The 15,946-nt window shown below is 41.2% G+C and overlaps 1 long non-coding RNA gene across 1 annotated transcript; it reads left to right on the top strand.

Moving 5' to 3' along the window:
- The first annotated feature begins 593 nt into the window (after window positions 1-593).
- LOC115777898 (uncharacterized) lies at window positions 594-10,768 on the top strand. Its single transcript, XR_004019699.1, has 4 exons — window positions 594-721; window positions 2,596-2,676; window positions 9,567-9,650; window positions 9,761-10,768. It is a non-coding gene; the product is annotated as an uncharacterized LOC115777898 (long non-coding RNA).
- Window positions 10,769-15,946: the final 5,178 nt, after the last annotated feature.

The following is a 15,946-nucleotide window of genomic DNA, read 5'->3' as shown; positions in this document are numbered from 1 at the left end:
TGTGGAGATGGGTGGGGAAGATGGTCTGGTTCTTCCTGTACTATCATTGTTTACCCATCAGACAGTGGAGTTTACTGGTGTGAGTCCAGAGAGGGTGCCATCAGTAACATGGTTAATCTCACAGTCTCTGGTAAGCTGAGTGTGTGGAGTTAGTGTTGATGAAGCTGTGTGTAAATGGATGAAATGCTGTAGTTTGTCTCTATGTTGAGGTGGATCAGTGATCCTGCAGAGTCCTGTCCTCCCTGTGATGGAGGGAGATGACGTCACTCTGCTCTGTCAAACAAAGACCACTCCCTCCAACCTCCCAGCTGCTTTCTATAAAGATGGCTCCCTCATCAGGAAGCAGCCTACAGGTCACATGACCATCCAGCATGTTTCCAGGTCTGATGAAGGCCTCTACAAGTGTGACATCAGCGGTCATGGAGAGTCTCCATCCAGCTGGATCACTGTCACAGGTGACACACTCACCTGTCTGTGTTTCTGCAGGTTTCAACATTCACAGTGTGACCAGAACTTAATGACTGTGTTTGCTTTATTTTAGAGAGACACACCACCACACCTCCACCTACATCCACACCTCCACCTACATCCACACCTCCTGCTGGTTCCACCTCCTCTCCTCTTCTCCCTGTGCTGTCATCTATTGGATCAGTGTGTGTTGTTGTTCTACTGGTGTTACTGGTTCTGTTAGTGAGGCAGCATGGTTGCTGGAAATGTGAAGGTAAGATATAGACTCTAAAGTTTTAAATGTACAGGTGCTGGTCATAAAATTAGAATATCATGAAAAAGTTGATTTATTTCAGTAATTTCATTCAAAAAGTGAAACTTGTATATTATATTCATTCATTACACACAGACTGATATATTTCAAATGTTTGTTTCTTTTCATTTTGATGATTATAACTGACAACTAATGAAAACCCCAAATTCAGTCTCTCAGAAAATTAGAATATTACTTCAGACCAATACAAAAAAAGGATTTTTAGAAATGTTGGCCAACTGAAAAGTATGAACATGAAAAGTATGAGCATGTACTGCACTCAGTACTTAGTTGGGCTCCTTTTGCCTGGATTACTGCAGTAATGCAGCGTGTTATGAGAGCCCAGGTTGCTCTGATAGTGGCCTTCAGCTCTTCTGAATTGTTGGCTCTGGCGTATCACATCTTCCTCTTCACATTAGCCCATAGATTTTCTATGGGGTTAAAGGTCAGGCGAGTTTGCTGGCCAATGAAGAACAGGGATACCATAGTCCTTAAAGCAGGTACTGGTAGCTTTGGCACTGTGTGCAGGTGCCAAGTCCTGTTGGAAAATGAAATCTGCATCTCCATAAAGTTGGTCAGCAGCAGGAAGCAGGAAGTGCTCTAAAACTTCCTGGTAGATGGCCGCGTTGACCTTGGACCTCAGAAAACACAGTGGACCAACAGCAGCAGATGACACGGCACCCCAAACCATCACTGACTGTGGAAACTTTACACTGGACCTCAGCCAGCGTGGACTCTGTGCCTCTCCTCTCCTGCTCCAGACTCTGGGACCTTGATCTCCAAAGGAAATGCAACATTGACTTTGATCAGAGAACATAACTTTGGAGCACTCAGCAGCAGTCCAGTCCTTTTTGTCTTTAGCCCAGGAGAGACGCTTCTGACGCCGTCTCTGTTCAAGAGTGACTGACACGAGGACTGTGACAGCTGAAACCATGTCTGCATACGTCTGTGCTGGTGGTTCTTGAAGCACTGACTCCAGCTGCAGTCCACTCTTTGTGAATCTCCCCACATTTTTGAATGGGTTTTGTTCCACAATCCTCTCCAGGGTGCAGTTATCCCTGTTGTTGGACACTTTTTTCTACCACATCTTTTCCTTCCCTTCGCCTCTCTATTAATGTGCTTTGACACAGAGCTCTGTGAACAGCCTTTAGCAATGACCTTTGTGTCTCGCCCTCCTTGTGAAAGGGGTCAAAGGTCACTTTTTGGACAACTGTCAAGTCAGTAGTCTTCTCCATGATTGTGTAGCCTACAGAACTAGACTGAGAGACCATTTAAAGGCCTTTGCAGGTGTTTGGAGTTAATTAGCTGATTAGAGTGTGGCACCAGGTGTCTTCAATATTCAACCTTTTTATAATATTCTAATTTTCTGACATCCTGAATTTGGGGTTTTTCATTAGCTCTCAGTTATAATCATCAAAATTAAAAGAAACAAACATTTGAAATATATCAGTATGTAAATGAATATAATATACAAGTTTTACTTTTTGGATGGAATTACTGAAATAAATCAACTTTTTCATGATATTCTAATTTTATGACCAGCACCTGTATGATTTTTCTTTTCTTTTCTTTTCTTTTCTTTTCTTTTCTTTTCTTTTCTTTTCTTTTCTTTTCTTTTCTTTTCTTTTCTTTTCTTGTCATTCCTTTTTCAATTTTCCTTATTATTTATTATCATTTTTTAGATTTTTATTCAGTATCAATTCAAGCAACTCCAAGTTGTTTCACATTTCAAAGTTAAAAAAACAAACTTTTTTTGTTTTCATAGATTAAATGTTCATGTAGACTCTTTACAGGAAATTCTTTTCTAGTTATTTTTTTAAATTATTTTTTTGCAGATCAAGCAGCAAAAGATGACATCACATACAGTGACATCAAAATAACACATCGTCAACGACAACCAGGCATAGAAAAAAAAGGTAATATTGAAGTTTTTTTTTTTTGGCAGGTTGGTGTTGCATGATTATTGCATTTGAATACAATTGTACTTTTATAAATTGGGAATATTTTAGAGAATTACAGAGAGTTTTATATTTCAGGGTCTTTTTGTAAATATATAAGTATGTGAGTGTTTTTCTGAGATTATTGTATTCGTAACTAGCATGTTTTTCTTTTTTTTTTTAATCATCTGTGAATAACAGATAAGAAGTGACCATAATTAGATGAGAGGATGGAGTACTGAGATATTAGTACGCTTCCTATCTTGGTTTGAAAATTACATCCACAGACTGTATGGGAACATCACACAGATCCCTGTTAATTAGTGCTCAGTAACATACAAATAAAATCCTATAATTTAACTCACAAAACTTCAGACTTCTTGGATGGTCTGTTATACAATTAACCATATTATCTGTCAGATAATTGCATTAAAATGCCCCACAGGGCAACAACTGTTAACATGATTATTTCTGCTGCAAGGTTGGACATTTTAACTTGACTTGCTTCAGCAGCCAGCTCCAAGTGTACATTAGAATGTAAAGATTTTTGTGATTCAACTTAATTTTCCAGCTTTGGCAGTTGATGACTGATTTGTTCAGTCTTCAGCAGTAAGAAGGCAGATGTGTTGATCATGTTGATCTTCTGAAGTCACTATTGAAGCTGTAATATCATGTAATTTAGGAATGTACTGTATTGTAGGAGCAAAACCTGGAGGGGCTTCTTTTTTAAGTTTTTATAAGATTTTACTGTTGATTCAATCCATGCAGGTTTTATGTTCATTTAGAGATAAAGTTACACCTCTAATCCCATCCATTTAGACAGGAGCTTCAAAGTAACTGATCAAAAGATGCAAGATGGGACCCTCAAAGTTCACCTGAGGACTTCATAATTCTCCTTGGAGACATCCACACTCATGTGGGCAATGATGAGACAATTGGGGAGGAGGGCTTGGAGGAAATGGAATGATCTAAACTAGAGCAGTATTTAGTTTGATTTCTGTGGTAGGCATGAGTTTGCCATAAAAACACCATGTTTGCATATATGGTGGCTCAAACAGTGTTACCAGAGCACCTTAGGCAAGAAGGGAGTGATGGACTTTATTACTCTATCAGAGCTGTCAACTGATCACAACCGAGTGGGAACAGACTCTAAATGGAGGTCTTGGACATGGCCCATATTCAAGACCTCCATTCCAGAGGCAGCTACCTGTGGTCATGAAATTATCAGTGCCTGTTGAGGCAGCAGCTTAAATATCTGTTGGTGGGCACTAGAGTTGAGGGAAGCTGAGATTCTGAAGCAGTTGTTGCCCCCCTTACCTAGTGGATGTAAATAAGTTCTGATTGGATGTCATCCACACCAAGCATTTTCATCTTGTTTTCATTCGTTGACCACTGTCAATTAATTTCATCATTGTTTTTATCCTTTTAGGTAGTTTTTATTTAGTCATCGTCTCGTTTTTGTCATGAAAAAAAGGGTTGTTGACGAAAACTATGACGAAAATATTTCGTCAATGAAATTAACACTGGTAAAGTGTAGCACGACACCCAGGTTACAAACTTCTAGTGATTTGAGATGTAGGAACCATCTAATGTCAAAGAGTAGATCTCCAAACTTTTTTTTACATTTCACTAACTCCTCTTAATTGGAGGGGAAAGCGAAATGTCAAAAAAGTAACTTAAAGGGCCAAATTGTCTTATATTTGTGACATCACATCGTGGACTGAAAGTAGGGGGTGAGGCGAGGCCACGAGTTTGAGACCCCTGCACTAGGTGGACTGTGAGGCCAGATCTGGTGTAGAATCTGTCAATCGAGGCGGCTGGCAGTCTTTAGAGCATGGAGTTCCATGGTAAACCATGGGGGAGAGCAGCTAAAAAAGACAGTCTGGGTTTTGAGGGGGCAAGGGAGTTAAGGCTACTGGATAGTTATAGTCAGAGGTGGACAGTTACTGTACTTAAGTAGATTTTTCAGGTATCTGTACTTTACTTGAGTATTTATTTTTCTGACTACTTTTTACTTTTACTCCCTACATTTTTACACAAGTATCTGTACTTTCTACTTCTTACATTTTCAAAACAAGCTCATTACTTTAGGTTTAACACGTCTGAGAAACGTTTGCATTTCCGGTCAGTGCGGGAGCCGCTTTTGATTGCGAGCGTTTTTTTCTTGGGAGTCGAAACAACAGGGCAGGAGGGGGGAACAGACACCCCACACGGCAGAGGGAGGGGCTCCTTCAACGCTTGCTTGGAGACCGGAAAGAGCCAGAGGAAGTTGCGCTTTACATAGAGGCTGCACGCCGGAACGGTGAGGAAAATAAATGACAAAACGTAGAGGACAAAAAAAGTGTGTGCAGTTTGTCACACAGTGTGTCTGCTAGCTAAAAGAACAGCTGCTGTATTTTAAGGGAGAGCAAAGAATGAGCGATAACTTCACTCAGATGGAGAAAGATGTAAGAAAGAGGTAGAAACGTCCTCCAAGGAGACACTTTTACTTTCTTGAGTAGATTTCAGAGCCTGTACTTTTTTACTTTTACTTGAGTACAGAAGTTGAACCAGTACTTCAACTTTTACCAGAGTAGTTTTTAACACAAGTACTTGTACTTCTACTTAAGTACAGAATGTCAGTACTTTGGCCACCTCTGGTTATAGTGGTCAACAAGCCCATCACCCATGAAATTGTGGGGGGGGGGGGGGGGGGGGGGTCTGAAGCTAAATGGGTTGCTATCAGGTTGTTCAGGGCCAATGCACTAATAGTCTTGATCTCCCTGTATGTGATAGTATGTTGAACAGGAACAAGAAAGCAGACGAAGTGGTAAGAGTGTAGTAAGAGTAAGAGGCTTGGTGTGCGACAGCTAACCCACCACCACGACCTTTGGAGCAAGGTTTCTGAATGTACACAAAGCCTTGGCTTGGTTGAGAGAAAAAAAGTCCTGCTGACTTTGCTATGTCTCTGTTCCTGTACGTAATTATATCAAGCATTAGTGGTACTTTATTGAGTGAACATACATTCAACAGCATGAAAGATGCACTGATAATAGCTGATGGCAGGACAGATGTGAAGGGAATAGTGCTGTTGATGCAAGCCTTGGGTGTAAATTAATCAGAATGCTCCCTTTAGGGTTGTAGTGATGGCCTTGTTGCCTACTGGAATGCCTGCTAGACAATACAGAGGGAATTACATTTTCCGATTGCATTCCAGGCAGTATAGAGGACTCATGATGTTCCTAATGCACAGTGATGAAGGGGGTGCGTTGACATGTATAATGGGGATGGCGTGCCAGTCCAAGGGATTTAATGACAGCTAGGGCTGCAACTATTGATTATTTTAGCAATCAAGTATTCTATAGATTATTCAAACAAGTAATCGGATAAGAAATACTTAGTGCAGATTTTTCCCTGTGTGAAACAAATAGCGGTGGATGGAGCAGCTACAAAGTTTTCGCGTTACTTTTTTTTCACGTTGGCACTTACTGATCAGGTAGTTGTTGAAGGACCTCCGGCTGTTTCCAAGTAAAAGTTTTAATGATGGTTACAGAAAAAAAAAAAAGCACTGCTGCTTTGGACACTATAAAAATGTTTCCTTTTGCTCCACTTGAGCTCACGTCTCATTTCTATTTTAGGTCTATTTTTATTTGCTAATCAGGGATTAAATCATAAAAAATATTTTGACCGAGCCCTGGAAGTGAGCGGGTGACAGGTGGGGAGTCTTGTCAATACCAAAGCTAATGCTAATGGTGGCACCCACTAGCAAACTGCGGTTATAGCGATCAGTTCTGGTAACTAACAGCTGAAATTCTCAGCACAGTATACCAACTATACTTGTCTTTTAAACCTCACCAGTTAGATAGGTTATCTATTCTGGGTGACTGTTTATCCCAGATCAGTGCTTGGCTCTCTAGCAACTCTCTTGTATTAAATCCCGATAAGACCGAGGCTTTGATTACAGCTCCTCCTGATATTTATCCTAGTATCACCCAGATGACTGCTTCCTTTTGTTCACCTGCAAAGACTGCAGTTCTTAATCTCGGAGTAATATTTGAGTCCTCCTTGGGATTTGACTCAGATGTAAGATCTATTGCACGCTCCTGTTTTTTTTCATCTTTGGAATATTTGTAAACTGAGAACCCTAGTTTCCCCCTCTGATGTGGAAAAGGTTGTCCATGCATTTGTGACATCATGCTTAGACTACTGTAATGCCCTCTTTACTGTCTTAAATAAATCATCTGTATCCCGGCTTCAAGTGATACAAAATGCAGCTCCTAGACTCTTAACTCGTTCTAGCAAACAAACACACATTACTCCTATTTATATTGGCTTCCGGTTACTTTTAGAATTCAAATTATGATCCTTCCACTTACATATAGCGCTTTAAATGGACAGGCCCCTGACTATTTGTTTCAGTTACTAGTTAAATACATTCCTACATGTTGTCTTCGATCAGAAGATCGAAATCTCTTAGTTCCCCCACACACAAGATTAAGGACTAAAGGCGACAGATCTTTTCAGGCTATAGCCCCAAGCTCTGGAACAACTGGAACTCCGCCTAGCTGACTCTGTCATTTCTTTTAAAAAAACAGTTGAAAACTTTTTTTGTTCAACCAAGCTTTTTGTTAATTACTCTCATTGTACTGCCTTTTTTAATCTGTTGTTTTATTGCTGTTTCTCTTTTTTTGATGCAAAGATGTAATTCATTTTTTAAGTTGATTGTTTTGTGCAGCGCTTTGTGACTTTTTTGTCTGTGAAAGGCGCTTTATAAATAAACTTTACCTTACCTTACCACAGTTAGCACAACATGCACATACACACACACATAAAGGGTCGGTTTTCCAAATGAAAGAAATCCATCATATAGACTGAAAATTTTTATCCTACTAATGTGGGTTAAATGCTCTGCTTACATCGAGACACCTGAGCTGCAGAGTTTAAGCAAAGCACTGAAGCAACAAATTTGTGTTAAGAAAATTTTAGTCACAAACTAAGCGGTGACATCATCTCCCTATGGTTCTCTCAGACTGGAAGTGCTTACTTTAGTTGTACATGAACATCTGGTAGCCCCACATTTCTTCCAGTTATACATCACTTGCATTGCAACTACAATACTTTAAGTCAGAGTTAGTCAAAGATTCACGTAAACCCCTTTAACAAAACACATGTCCATGAGTTACTGCATTTGCATCTCCTCTTGTCTTACTGACTGAAACTGTTAATTAACCCTTTAGGTACCTGTTAACTCATCAACTTACTGCAACATATTTGAGCTCGATTAGCATGGCTACTGTACTTGAAGCTCACTTTACCCACTAGTAAGAATTCCGTTAGCCTAGCACGACCATGTTGCAACAACAATCTCAATTTAACACAACACTTCAATATTACTTAGTGTCCAACATTACATGTGTTACTTTAACTGATTCATGAGTTTTATCAGATACACTGTGTTACATGCATGTTGTTGTATAAGTGCTTTGAGTGCTCAGAGTAGAAAAGCGCTATATAAGAACTAGTCCATTTACCATTTACCATGCATGTCATTTCGAGGACTATTCACCCACCTGTATATTAAAATAAAGAAGCACACAATATAAGTTTGTTTACAGCTGCAGGATTTTTTTTCTGCAGCGTTTGCCTCTCAGGGGGGTTACACTCCTGTGCACCACCTGGTGACACCTTTGAGTAATGTCCTGGGAGGGCACATGTAAAGTACAAAAGATTATCATTAAAGGAGACATATCATGCTTTTAAATCCTTTCTTTCATATGTAAATCATTCATTATGGTCCATATAAAGTAGAACTGCAATGCTTTGGTCTGAATTCCTTGTTATTGCAGCTCCACAGACCCCTCTGTGTTCAGGAGTTAGAAAAACCCCTCAGATTCTAAAAAGTTCTCTTTCATGGATTCACATCAGGATACTGGAAGGAGAGTCTCTCTCTGTTAGTCAAACCTTGGATTGAAGAGGAAAAATATATTTTTTTTTCTTGGTTGTAGAACATTGAACAGCTCTTTATCCTCTTCAGGATATTCAAAAGCTTCTCTGCCTAGACTGCTGCCCCAGCAACCCAAACTCAGACAAGCAGCAGAACAGGGTGCATGATGGGATGATTGTTAGCGTGTTTGAGTGGAGAGAATTAGTCTCAGCACCAGCTGACATTTGTTGATGCATTTGTTGGTGTTTTTCTGTGGATGTGTAAAATGTACCTGCAGAATTCTGCATGCAGAAATACTGTAGGGTGTTTATTCCAACAGATGTAGCTCTGACTGTGGGGGCCTCATACCTCACTAACACACAGCACAATGGGCAATGGTCTCAGTTACAGATCTTAAAACTTCTTTCAAAGCTGGCTGTAGTGCAGTGTGTGTTTGTGATGAAGGAGCATGTTTGCCAGTTCAGCAGTGGGACTCATATTTTAGGAGGACATAACACATTTAAACAGAAGTAAACTGAACAGACCAATGAGTCAGTTCTGACTTCTTCTTTTTTAAACTCTGTAAAAACCACAGCAGCTACTTCCTGTTGCTGATTCTGTAGCCTGATGCTGATTACCCTTCTCACCACACCGTGTACTACTTTGGGCAGTAAGTGTTCTTGTTGTGAGAACGTGTTAGCTTCGTGCGTGTGGTGAAGTATGTCAGCCTGCACTGAAGGCAGACAGCAGCTCTGTGGTCGTCTGTCTTCCTTTTTATACAAACATCCCCCCAGGTCTCTGTGGTCACTGTGTTTGACAGCAGAGGTGTTCAGAAGTAAAAAACATGCTGTGAACTATGAAGCTTATCAGTTAATCATGATCAAAATTAAATTTTTGCCAAAGCTGCAGTAATGATAACAGCACTGCTGTAGGTGTAACTTCAGTCATTTCTGTTTGTATTGTGCAGAGAGCGATCCAGCTGCAATCTACTCAGAAGTGAGATCAGACGCCTGTTATGCACCAAAAACCACCAGATCACAGAGGCCCAGAGGTACAGCTGCACTTCACCTTTGTACAGAGCCAAGCTAACCACGTCTTTACTTCATCCTCGTCTGTCTCTGAGAAAACTGTCACGTTTGAACTGTGTGTGTTTGTGTTCAGACTTTAAACCGGACCAAGACGTCGTCTACTCTTACCTGAAGTAGTCCACCAGTCCAACCAGTGACGTCCAGCTGCTGCTCCCCCAGCACCTCAGAGACCATCCACGTGTTAACAAGATTTTTATATTTGTGTTTTTTTTCTTGCTGAACTAGACTCCAGACAAAAATCACATCCTATTCTGGAGTTTTAAAAGAATTTTTGTTGCAAATTCAACAATGAAAACATTTGTTAATATGATTCATGTCGTCAGTAACTGTTATTCATAGTTTATTCACGTTTCTGGGCCTCTGCAGTGGTGAGTTATTCTCCCCCCAGCTTTGATAAACTTTGGTTCTCATGTTTTTCTCACGTGGGCTTAAAAAAATAAGTCAAATGGAAAATTTGACTTGTCTGGTTGTGATTCACTGATGCACGCCTCCCTTCAAACAACAAAGGAGAACGAACAACCGCAGGCTAAAAACAGCAGAGGCCTCAGCCAGTGGCTGAAAACTGCACAGAAAAGTGCAGGATGTGTGTGTTTGACACCCACAAGTTCTATTTTATGATTTTATTCCAGGCTGAAACCAACCAGCAGCTGACGTGGCAAAAACGGTTTATGTTTAATTCACTGTTTACAGTTTCTAAAGAAAAACACTGGAATTTCTCTGGCAGCAGCTTCTGATTAACTAAAAACTCATCAACATGTGACTCTGACTGGACTTCCTTCTGCATCATATTTCCTGAAGCAGAGGCCTTCCTGTTTAACCTCTCAGTGAAACTTTAAATGTGATTTGTGTCCATTTCAAGGCTGTTTCCCTCTACTGGTCAACCCGGGTATTACAGCAGAGCAGCTGCATTGTGGATGACAACAGTTCAAAACCACAAACTGGTGTGGGCGGCTGTTTAGTGCATTTATTTATCTATGCATCAATATTATCTGAACACATTTTAACAACAAATTATATTATTTTTGCTTTGCACTGTTATTTATAACAAAAAATGCACATTTACCAGTTTTGAATCTGTTCTTTGGAGACATGTTTGAGTTATATTTTTCAGTTCCAATAAAATAAACATGTTTTATTGAGCTGAATGCATTATTTGAATGTCAACCTAAAGCTGATCAGTCTGCTAAACTACAGGAACAACCACGATGATCAATAACACTTTGATTAAATTAACATTGATGCTGAAGATGTGACCTGAGCCATAACTGAAACATTTCTGGATGAGCTACCTGGATACTCTTACCTCTCTGGAAGGACTCTGCAAATGACCTTTGACCTCTGTGCTAAGGGTCTGGGTCTGTCTGAGGGATTTTTACCTACTTCGTTTCTTTTGCTGCTCATTCAGGGAAAAGGAGTTTCCCCAGTTTTTCATGTTTATATAAACTGGTTTTCTTGCCACAGGACAGAATTTCTTTCCAACACGCATCACTGTTGGCCATGATTTCATTTGTGGCAGTAAAGTGCCTCCACCTGATGCTCTGCTTTCTTTCTGGTTGATGAAGGACCTCCAGCTGTTTCCCAGTAAAGGTTTAATGGAGGTTACAGGAGAAAAAGCTTCTTTTGGATGCTAGAAAAACATTTTCTTCTGCTCCATCTGAGCTCACCGGCTCCGCCTCTTTGCTCTTGTGCAGACAGACTGCAGTAAATCAGCTGACTGCTGCTGTTGTGTTATCAGTGTTTATGTTGAAAAACTGGGGGCTGCGTGAGCGTAATCTTGTAATGCTTTATATTCACAAGCATTCTACATATGTTTCTACTGCAGGTCTATATTTAGTCACTAATCAGCGATAAAAGTATAAAAATATTTTGATGGGGAAGGGGTCCTTCCAGTACCGGACGATCATTAGTGGTAATAGCGGCACTCGCTAGCTAACTGCGGTTAAACTGGGAACTGAAGTAGAGAAAAAAATAACAGCTGAAATTCTCAGCAGAGTGAGCACAGGTAGAGAGCACGGTGGAGGCGGAAAAACATGTCAATGATGAGCCACTCAGTGTTTAAAGGCAATCCGTCGCAGCAACAGAGAACTTTATAGAATCTGAGGGGTTTTTATTTTCCAAGTCCTGATCCACTCCAGTCCAGTAGGTGGCAGTAATGCAGCTCTAAGCTGGTTTGGTCAACCGCAAACCCACAAGAAGAAGACGACGACAGAGACCTGTAATGTAGCTAATGTGGGCGAAATGTTATTTAATGGATCGGATTGTAATTTTTATTCCTTTCTAATATCCGATCCAGTAATTTAGGTCAGGACTGGACTGATACGATACTGAATATCGGATCGGCGCATCCCTAGTTCTAAACTTAGAGAAGAGAGCCAAACTAAAGTAAATTGATCTGACACCAATACTAGCTTTGGTATCGACACTTTGATAGTGTCAGTCTTAATGCTGTAACACCGAGTGTTTCATATATGAACTTTTGAGACATGAACAACACTAGTGTGACTTTTTTCCCCATAAAACTGAATAAATTACATTGTAAATCTTTGAATAATAAATGTTTGAAAAATAAATTGCATAAAAATATTGGATTAGCTGCATATTGAGTCCAAAAACAAGGACAGACAACATGAACTTTGCATGTTTAAACTAAAAACTCTGCTGACTTCTCTTTCAGAAGTTCCATCAGACCTTCTCCCCCTCACTCTTCCTTCTGACCACGGTCCCTGCATCCCCCCAAACTCTACCCTGATGGTTTGGCTCGTCTCCACTGGCTGTTTTCTGTGTGTAACCTAACCAGGAGCTGAACTCACATTCAAGACTCAAGAGTTTATGGTCATGACACAATATAAAAAACACAAATATTATCCATCAATTTCCTTTCACCTGTCTAGGGCCAGGTCACGGGAGCAGCAGCCTAAGAAGAAGAGCCCAGATTTCCCTCTGCTCAGCCACCTCCTCCAGCTCATCTGGGGGGAACCCCAAGGCGTTCCCAGGCCAGCCGAGAGATATAATCTCCCCAGCATGTCCTAGGTCTGCCCTGGGGCCTCCTCCTGGTAGGAAAGACCTTGAACACCTCACCAAAGAGGAACCCAGGGCGGATCCTACTCAGATGCCCGAGCCACCTCAACTGGCTCCTCTTGACGCGGAGGAGCAGCGGCTCTACTCTGAGCCCGTCCTGAATGGCTGCACTCCTCACCCTATCTCAAAGGGAGAGGCCGGCCACCCTTTGGAGGAAGCTCATTTCTGCCGCTTGTATCAGCGATCTTATTCAACATATTTTTTTCACGCTCAGACCCCAAGATACTCGAACTCCTCCACCTGGGGCAGCAACTCATCCCTGAGCTGGAGTGGGCAGTCCACACTTTTCCAGCTGAGGACCATGGCCTCAGATTTAGAGATGCTAATTCTCATGCCAGCCGCTTCACACTCGGCTGCAAAGCATTTCACTGTGAGCTGGAGGCCACCACATGATGAAGCCAACAGGAACACATCATCTGCAAAGAGCAGAGATGTGATTCTGAGGCCACCAAGGAAGAAGCCTTCCGCTACCTGGCTACGCCTAGAAATTCTGTCCATAAAAATTATGAACAGAATCGGTGACAAAGGGCAGCCCTGATGGAGTCCAACACCCACAGGAAATGAATCAGACTTATTGCTGGCTATACGGACCAAGCTCTCACTGCGGTTGTACAGGGACTGAATGGCACACAACAATGGGCCAGATACCTCCTACAGGATACCCTGAGAGACACGGTTAAATGCCTTCTCTAATTAAACAAAACACATGTAGACTGTTTTGGCAAACTCCCATGCACACTCGAATTTCCTCAAAAGGATAAAGAGCTGGTTTAGCCTTCCGCGACCAGGAAGAAAAATGCATTGTTTCTTTTGAATCCGAGGTTCCACTGATGAACGGACCTTCTGTCATGAAACGTCTGTGTGGCAGGCAGGAAGGAGGACCCCAATGCAGGATACGCCAGGCAGGGATTAGAATTAAAATGCACTTTATTTACAAGAGCAGAACCAAGGACCGGACTAGACTGGACTAGTGGCAACAAATGCGGGGCAGAAAAACACTTCACTAGATCTCAGGGAACAAACAGGAAGCACACAGCAAGAAGACGAGACAACGACGCGACAACAACACTGAAAACACTGGACTTTAAATACACGGGGAACTGATGAGGGAAGAGGAAACAGGTGGGAGCACAGGTGACGCTGATTACCAAGACCAGACCAGGGGAAACAAAACTGAATACAACAGACAGGGACCAGACACACTATCAAAGTAAAACAGGAAGACAGGAGAGGGGAAACAAAGACGCAGACTTGACACCGGGAGAACATAAGGAACTGGAAAGCAAATCATAACCAAACCCCACAACCAAAAGAAACCCAGAACAGAACAGACAAGATAAAACAAAACACACGGGGTCCAAAGGACCCTGGATCATGAGACCTTCCTTTCCAGCACCCTAGCATAGAACTTCCAAGGCAGGCTGAGATGCGCCCTACAACTCAGGGCAAGTCTTGTCCTCCCCAGGGCCCCTGCCAATAAGCAGTTGTTTGACGACCCCATTGACCTCACCCCCAGTGATGGCGAGTCATCCCCCTCATCACCAGATTCTGCTTCCACTACAGGAGGCGTTTCAGTGGGATTAAGGAGGTCCTTGAAGTACTTCTTCCACCACCCGACTATAGCCTCAGTTGAAATCAGCAGCGCCCCACCCGTACTATATACCGTGTGAGTAGAGCATCGCCTTCCTCTCCTGAATCACTTCGATGCTGTCTGAAAGTCTTTTTCCATGGCTTCACCAAACTCCTCCCATTAGCACTTTATGGCTAAAAGTCTGTGTTATTTATGTTTTTTTTTTTATCAAATTTTCAGAGTAATACATCACCATCTCTTGTATTTTGATTTGAGTGAGGATTTAAGATTGGGTGGGCCCCCTGGGTTTTTAAGTGGGCTGCAGCACTCATGACTCATGACTGCTTTAGACTATTTATCCACAGCTAAAGTCTCCACAGGATTGTTCATGACTATGCTACATTTCTCCACAGTGAAGTAAAAAACAGCATAGGAATCAGTTAATGCACATGCTGAAGATGATTTTTTTTGAAAATCAGGTTGTAGTTTGTTGTCTGCCTGAAGGAAATGATTGGAAAGAGGTGGTATTTGTGATCTAACAGCAAATATGAGAATCCTTCCAAATTAACTTTGAAAAGTGAAAAAAAATTTTTTTTACAACTTTCATCTATAAAACTAATTAATTAAACTCAGAACATATTAAAACTATGGTTGCTATTTTTTAAAACTTTTTGTGGATGCTGTTTTCCTCATGTGTATTTGTGCTTTCTGAAATAGTATTTTAATTCAAATAATTTATTTTTAATAGTTTTATGACAATATATTACACAAGAAAAGTACTCTGTTATCCAGCACTGGCTTATGAAGTGCAAGTCTATAAGGAAAATAAGGTAATGTCTTTAATGTAACAATGAAACTCACTCAGAGAAAGAGGAAGAGGGCGGGGCTTTACTTGGTGTCAGTGAGAGAAATGAAAAAAAGCTCAAATGAGTGAGAAGGACGATGAAGGAAACATCTGTGCTGTGTCTGCTCTGTAAGTAGAATCTCTGTGTTTGTTTGAATTATTGACCTTTGACTGTCTGCTCTCCTGATAACTGATGATGGAGGAGAAGACATGAAAAACTAATCAGGCTGAATTCAAGTTCAAACACCATGAGGACCAACTGCAGGTCTGAACTGACTCTTTATCTTTATCAGGAGTCCAGGAAACACAGCAGGCAGTGAAAAGCTCAAATCATTCACTGATTACATGAACACAGCTGCACAGAGGACACATGACTTTACTGTGACACTGAACAGGAGAGGTTACATAGTATAGTGGGTGATAATGAGCTGCTTTTCTAAATAAAAGCTGATGTAGAGGAAAGTATCCAAAAGTATGAATACTCGTGACATTTTTCTCCAGCTGATTTTCAGCCTTACACACACACTTTCTCAGTCTTCTGTTCATTCAAACTTTATTGAAACTTGTTGCTGCATCAAGTCTAAAATGAGCAGATCTATCAGAGAGAGACGAGTTTGTGGGTCTGTCAGCTGTTTGTGTGGAGTTGTTCTTTGTGTTCACCTCAAACCAACCTGAGTGTCATTTCTCTTTAGTTCTGATCTCACTGCTGAGCTGCACAACAAACCAAGGTCAGTAACCTTCTTCTGTCACAGCTTCAACCTGATAAA

The sequence above is a fragment of the Archocentrus centrarchus genome, unplaced genomic scaffold (assembly GCF_007364275.1).
Source record: "Archocentrus centrarchus isolate MPI-CPG fArcCen1 unplaced genomic scaffold, fArcCen1 scaffold_84_ctg1, whole genome shotgun sequence".
Classification (NCBI taxonomy): domain Eukaryota; kingdom Metazoa; phylum Chordata; class Actinopteri; order Cichliformes; family Cichlidae; genus Archocentrus; species Archocentrus centrarchus.
Note: the sequence above shows the minus strand (reverse complement) of the source record. Positions and strands in the feature narration are given on the sequence as shown.